Below are 7,419 nucleotides of genomic sequence, written 5' to 3'. Positions count from 1 at the left end.
ATTAAGGTAGTTTTAATCCCTAAAATAACTATTTATGTAATAGATTAACCCTTTAAGACCTACCATAGAACCAAGTCCGCCAGAGCTTATATTATATTTTTACATGCTATGGAGCCACTTTTGGGAGCATTTCAAGTTGCTATACATCAATACAACCATTATAGCCCAGATTTTAATAATATGTATTCATTAAGTGCATAGTAATTACATAAATTGCAAAAAAGTGCAATAAACTACAAAAAAATTGAAAATCGTTTTTGATTTTTTAACATATATTTGTAGTTAGAGAAATTTAAGAGGCTTATCCCTCAAAACTGTAAATACAAAAAAGTTGCACAAAATAGTTTCCCACCACAGGAAATTTATTTTGAGTGTCTTCATAGTTTTATTTTTGAAATACACCAATTTTTATACACTGCAGGAAAAACGAAAATAAATATTATACTGCAAATTTGCAAAAAAGCACCATATGCATCAAAATAAACTATTTCCAGCAGTGCAATATGAGTCCTAAGCATCCCAGAAACGACACAGAAAGTCATAAAGTCAAAGATAACTTTTAAAAAGAGCAGTATAGGCCCTGAGGCCCTGATGGCAAAAAAGACTACATTTCCACGAAAATGACGTCACTTCCGGTTTCGGGCAGGTAATGGCGGAAATGCAAAAGTTCGCGCTGACGTCTATTCCAACGTAGGAAGTGTTATGAACAGCTGATCGGATCGGTAAAGCGTGTTTCTGGAATATTATGTTTTTGTTCCTGCAAGCGCTTTTTATGCAGTTTTTGCAAAGCTTTATGTGGAAGGAAACTGTGACCTAGGACAAGCTGATGGCATAAGATGTAAGTACGACTCCTCCGGTTTCATATGCAAAAAAAATTTTTGCGCTAGCTTACGTGGTTGCAGTGCTACTGGGATTTAAAAATAGTTACGCAAAACGGAGCGTTCCCGCTCCGATCGGCTCTAAAGGGTTAACATAACTTTTTAACGACAACAATTACAATTATGGGAATAATTTCAAGAAAACTGTACATTGTCCAAAAACATTTATTATCATGCTTCTTTTTCCCAGAAAGTGAATCAAAACATAATAAATGAAGATATAATGTACAAACTTTCATCTGCAGCACTGTATGAGTTTTGAATATCAAATGGTCTGTGACATTTGAGTTCAGTTATTTTTATGACACACCGTTCTTCAGTTTGTACTACTTTGAATGCATGGTGATGTTCATCAAAGTTTTCAGTAAAGAGTTTGTGTGTCAACAAAAAAATGTCATTTTCAACCATAAGTGTATCAATTATTTGACAAAAGACTGGCATGTCTTCCTCCATTGTACTGCAAACAACGAGTCCAGCTTTGTACTCTACACCATCCATTTTAACCCAACTTGTTGAGAAAACATCTTTTGATAATAGCATTTCACTATTGACCACACTTTCATCTCTTAAAGAAAATGATTTAATTGGCCCAAACTCCTTCTGTTTAAGAGAAAAGGTTTCCCAGTGATAAGCAATGGCCATCTGATGCCGTTTAGCAAGCGATTTGGTGAGGTTTTTGAAATTTTTGAAATAATCTTTGAACAACTTGTGCTTAGCTTCAAACCTCATACTCCACATATACAGTAAAGGGCCAATTTTTCGAATAGAGGATGGGTAATGAATCATAAAATGATGCTTAGGAATCAAGTTTCTGTGTGGATACGTGTGCTTAAATAGTTTGTGGTGGTCAATAATCAAATTCTTCAAATATATAGTCATTCCCAGAGTGAGACAAGGTGAAAAAACAATGTTCATTATTTGAAGTAACAACAATAACAAATTCCAGTGTCTGTTCCATGCAGGAATAATGTCACCAAACAAAAGTGGGATGTTTTTCACAAGACAGAATGTCTGGATAGAGTTCAAACCAATGCTATTGCCAGCACTGTCCAATATGATTTTAGTGGGCCGGTTTTTTCTTTCTAAAAATCCATAGTCAAAACCATAAATCCTAGAAAGCAAGTTCTGTTCTGATATGAAGTGTTGCGTAAGATACTCAAAAAGCAATTTGACCTCATACTGAGCCACACCTTCAAGAAGGTCAGGCATTATATCAAATGAGTAGTTATTGCAAATATGGTAATACTGCAATGAATGGAGTGCAGAATTTCTTTTCAACTCATACAGTGACTTCAATTTAGGATTTTCCCGAAGAGACTGGCAATGTATGTCAAACAAATCTTTCCCACGAAGAATAATTTTAGGATCATCCTCACTGTACACCATTTGACAATCATTCTTCTCAATCAAACAAAGGCGACAGAAATGACGGCTACTGAACGACTCATTAAAACCAAGAATTGAGTGCATCCCTAGGTTATCTCCAGTGATCTGTGATATTGTGCCATATACCTGCTCATCAGAAAATTGAAGACTTAGCCTTTGGCTTTCCAGTTTTTTGACATCATTTATCAGTGGTTCCAGTATAACATCAAAACCATACTTTTGCAGATCTGGTGTGTGGAAAAGTGACACTAAATGAATGTTCATCAAAATGGAATTAAATTTTGGGGGCAAGCTTCTTATAACAAAATAAATACAGCCAATTTTGTGAATTCCGCGTTTAGAGCCAAGAGGATTGGCTGTTTCAAAATCATCATATAGCTGAATTTGTAATGCATGCCTTTTGGCTGAAAACAAAGGGTGAGTTTTAAAGTAACTTCCATCACAAAAGTCATGATAAGCATCAGGCTCTGAGCTACACTCTCCCTGCAGGAAAACACAAATCTCTGGATTTCTAAACATGAACTTCAAAGACTCCAAAATAGGTACATATATAAAAGTATCCTTCACAGGTACTTGATCATAAGTACCAGACTTCTGATTTCGCCTGATGTCATACCTCACTCCAAGTGTTATTTCTCTAGGTTCTACAACTCCCCATTTTAGATTGAAGTATTTATTTTGTTTCCATTCTGTGTTCAGATTGGTGAAAGGGTTTTCAAAATTTTCAAAACATTCATTTATTAAAGATATGCTGGAGTCCTTTGTGGGTAACGCAGAAAGAATGGCCTGCTTTGCTTCTGAGCGAAGCTCACTTGTTAATTCCTCCAAATCGCCTACAAGTGAGGATACGAAACTGTTAGAAAGGCCACTACCCTGCAGTTTGGCCACAATGGATGCACACATTTCTTTGGATGAATCCCTTGTAAGTACTGAATCAATGCTCACTGGAACACTGGAAGAACTAGACTCTGGAAGAACACTGGGAGAACTGTGAGGAAGATTTGAGGAATTAAACTGGTCCTCCAAAGCAGGTGAAACTGTGTCATTAGAAAAACAAGCAATGGCTGAAGTTCGATCATTTTGGTCAACATTGCTGTGAAAACTACTGAGGTGCTTCCTAAAGCCTGCATAAGTTTGGAACTGAAGCCTGCAGCCTGGCTGCCAACAAAATAACTTAAACTTAGGTCCAGGATAATAACCATGTTCACCTCTTAAATGTGAAATCAGCTGCTGACTGCTGGGATAAGCTCTCTTACACAAAAAACATGTCAGCATTTTAATGATTTTTACTTAGGTTGTGAGAAGAATTTCCTGGTTAAGGATTTTGGCTCTCAGGTCACGAACTCTTGGGGACTCCTTCATTTTCCCCATATCAATATTGTATACTGTTGTCTGCAGAAATGTGTAGAAATTCACAAGTGCAGCATCATAAGACACAGTGAACACAAAATGAGCTTTAAAAAGCTCATCAAATGCCCCAAGGGAGCGGCTGGCCTGGCAGGGGATGAGACGCTTGTCTATGGCAACATACAGGGAGTGCAGGATTATTAGGCAAGTTGTATTTTTGAGGAATAATTTTATTATTGAACAACAACCATGTTCTCAATGAACCCAAAAAACTCATTAATATCAAAGCTGAATGTTTTTGGAAGTAGTTTTTAGTTTGTTTTTAGTTTTAGCTATTTTAGGGGGATATCTGTGTGTGCAGGTGACTATTACTGTGCATAATTATTAGGCAACTTAACAAAAAACAAATATATACCCATTTCAATTATTTATTTTTACCAGTGAAACCAATATAACATCTCCACATTCACAAATATACATTTCTGACATTCAAAAACAAAACAAAAACAAATCAGCGACCAATATAGCCACCTTTCTTTGCAAGGACACTCAAAAGCCTGCCATCCATGGATTCTGTCAGTGTTTTGATCTGTTCACCATCAACATTGCGTGCAGCAGCAACCACAGCCTCCCAGACACTGTTCAGAGAGGTGTACTGTTTTCCCTCCTTGTAAATCTCACATTTGATGATGGACCACAGGTTCTCAATGGGGTTCAGATCAGGTGAACAAGGAGGCCATGTCATTAGTTTTTCTTCTTTTATACCCTTTCTTGCCAGCCACGCTGTGGAGTACTTGGACGCGTGTGATGGAGCATTGTCCTGCATGAAAATCATGTTTTTCTTGAAGGATGCAGACTTCTTCCTGTACCACTGCTTGAAGAAGGTGTCTTCCAGGAACTGGCAGTAGGACTGGGAGTTGAGCTTGACTCCATCCTCAACCCGAAAAGGCCCCACAAGCTCATCTTTGATGATACCAGCCCAAACCAGTACTCCACCTCCACCTTGCTGGCGTCTGAGTCGGACTGGAGCTCTCTGCCCTTTACCAATCCAGCCACGGGCCCATCCATCTGGCCCATCAAGACTCACTCTCATTTCATCAGTCCATAAAACCTTAGAAAAACCAGTCTTGAGATATTTCTTGGCCCAGTCTTGACGTTTCAGCTTGTGTGTCTTGTTCAGTGGTGGTCGTCTTTCAGCCTTTCTTACCTTGGCCATGTCTCTGAGTATTGCACACCTTGTGCTTTTGGGCACTCCAGTGATGTTGCAGCTCTGAAATATGGCCAAACTGTTGGCAAGTGGCATCTTGGCAGCTGCACGCTTGACTTTTCTCAGTTCATGGGCAGTTATTTTGCGCCTTGGTTTTTCCACACGCTTCTTGCGACCCTGTTGACTATTTTGAATGAAACGCTTGATTGTTCGATGATCACGCTTCAGAAGCTTTGCAATTTTGAGACTGCTGCATCCCTCTGCAAGATATCTCACTATTTTTGACTTTTCTGAGCCTGTCAAGTCCTTCTTTTGACCCGTTTTGCCAAAGGAAAGGAAGTTGCCTAATAATTATGCACACCTGATATAGGGTGTTGATGTCATTAGACCACACCCCTTCTCATTACAGAGATGCACATCACCTAATATGCAAATTGGTAGTAGGCTTTCGAGCCTATACAGCTTGGAGTAAGACAACATGCATGAAGAGGATGATGTGGACAAAATACTCATTTGCCTAATAATTCTGCACTCCCTGTAGAAGCTGTCGACCTTCCTCTTCTGGCGCCCAACAGCCAGGAGGTATGGCTGCTGACTCTGCTGATTCTGGAGATGCTCTTCCAAACTGCAGCAAGACTGGAGTTGAGACAAAGATACTGAGCATTAGACAGAGGAGCAAGTCAGAGATAATATCCATCCCAGAAATGAGTATGTAAACCTCCTTTGTAAGCTCAACTGTAATTTGTTTCATTCACCTCTTAACCAGTGACATGACAACTTATGATAAAAACTACAAATATTAAATTAACTTATGAAAGACTACAAGTCTCTCAACAGCATCAGAGGCGCTGATTTTTTGATACTTTGGTCCTCCTGGAGGTGGCGGAAGGAGATGTAACAGTAACAACAGGGAGGCCATGTCTTGGTCAAAGGCTGCAGCCAAAGAGTCACAAGAATCAATTGACAGCAAATCTTTCAAATGCAATTTTTAAGGAGAACTAGAAAAGCACTTCCTAAGAAAGTTGAAATGTGCTGTCATAAACATTAAACTAACAGCTAAAGAAAACTGATGAAGCAAAGCTAACAGGTGAATGAATTGGTATTTATTAATAGAATCCTGATGCTATTGAACTTTAACTGCTTATAGCAAATCATATTTAACAAACTCACTTGCTGCCTCATCAAGATCACTTTCTGGTGGACTCTCTGCTGACTGCACCAATTGACGCAACTCTACTGTTGAGGTGAGCTGCTTGGCCTCTTTGATGATTTGATACCTAAAGATTGGGTCCCATTTCTGAAGCAGCCTGGTAGATATCTCATCATCAAACAGGAGAGTGAAGTCTTGATTCACCTTTAAGAAAGAAAATCTACTACTGCCACATTCATCTTGAAATTTAAAGTGATATTAAAAATTCCACTGAATATCCTCACCAAACCTTTTGTATCCAAGAATCTTGGGAAGATAGACAGGATATCAAGACTTTTGTCAGGATCATTGATGAGCTTCTGACGATGCTGAAAGGTCTCTCTCATCTTCTGGAAAATCAAGGAAGTGTCGGATGTATGGTTCAGCAAAGAGATGGCCTCCTGGCAAGCATCTCCATCAAGCTGCATGTCGACATTAATTTGGGCCCCCTGAAGAAAAACACACAAACATAAAAGCATAGGTGCTGAGCAGATAGGTAAATGAAAACAAAATAGTATATAATGTAAATGAGAACATTATCTAGTTTGTGGACACTTAATTTCTTACCTCCTTCTTGAGCAAAGCCAGTGGAGCTACTTGGTGGTGCAGATCCTCTTCTAGTCTTTCTCTGTATCGTTTTCAAACGCCAAGAAATGTATCCAGTGCTGCTTGCAGCATCATAGAAGTGTTCCTAAAATGTAAATACATTCAAAAATAATGTGTTGTCAATCTGAAAATTTTCAGAACTTAAATGTCAACGCACACAAATCCCAATGATGCACAGCATGAAAATTATGTAAACAAAGTGCAATAATAGTGACTATACATAGCCTTTCTTGGAGTATGGGTCTTTCAGGGATGGGAACAATGTCACTACCCCTAGCGCGTACTGTTCTCTAAGAGCTTTGGTGGGGAGGTGCCTGAAAAACGATTTTAAATTAGCATGCTTAAGTAATGGCAAAATAGTAACTTGTATTTAAAAAAATAAAATAAAATGCACAAATAGAACACACATACCCATGGCAATCAATCATGTGAGCCACTATTATATTGACCATTTTTCTTCTGGTAGCATCTGTTAGAGTTTGTGTTGTGTGATATTCCTGAAGAACCTCTTCACCACCTGAATTGGTTCCAAGTACACCTTCAATAAACTTGAGAAAAAAAAGATGCAAAAAATGGGGAATAGCTTTTCTACATATTAAGAATAATGAAGTAGAAAAAAAACTATGAGAACTGAGTTTTGTCACAACCTTTTTAGCAGATGCTGCATCAACAACTCTTGTTTTCTTCCTGGGACCCTCATCTAGAAGTATAGTTGATGCGCTTGCATTTGAGCTGAAGCTTGAGTCAGAACAATCAGATGCAGAAGACAAGGAGCAATCAGAAAATTCTAAAAGGAAAAAACAACA

The 7,419-nt window shown here is 38.4% G+C and overlaps 1 long non-coding RNA gene across 1 annotated transcript; it reads right to left on the bottom strand.

Moving 5' to 3' along the window:
* Positions 1-6,254: 6,254 nt before the first annotated feature.
* On the bottom strand, positions 6,255-6,907 carry LOC120745994. Its single transcript, XR_005698744.1, has 3 exons — positions 6,834-6,907; positions 6,575-6,698; positions 6,255-6,456 (listed from the first exon to the last, which is right to left on the bottom strand). It is a non-coding gene; the product is annotated as an uncharacterized LOC120745994 (long non-coding RNA).
* Positions 6,908-7,419: the final 512 nt, after the last annotated feature.

This window comes from Simochromis diagramma, unplaced genomic scaffold, assembly GCF_900408965.1.
Source record: "Simochromis diagramma unplaced genomic scaffold, fSimDia1.1 OVJJ01000644.1, whole genome shotgun sequence".
In the NCBI taxonomy this organism is placed as follows: Eukaryota; Metazoa; Chordata; class Actinopteri; order Cichliformes; family Cichlidae; genus Simochromis; species Simochromis diagramma.
This window is presented reverse-complemented; position numbering and strand designations above follow the sequence as displayed.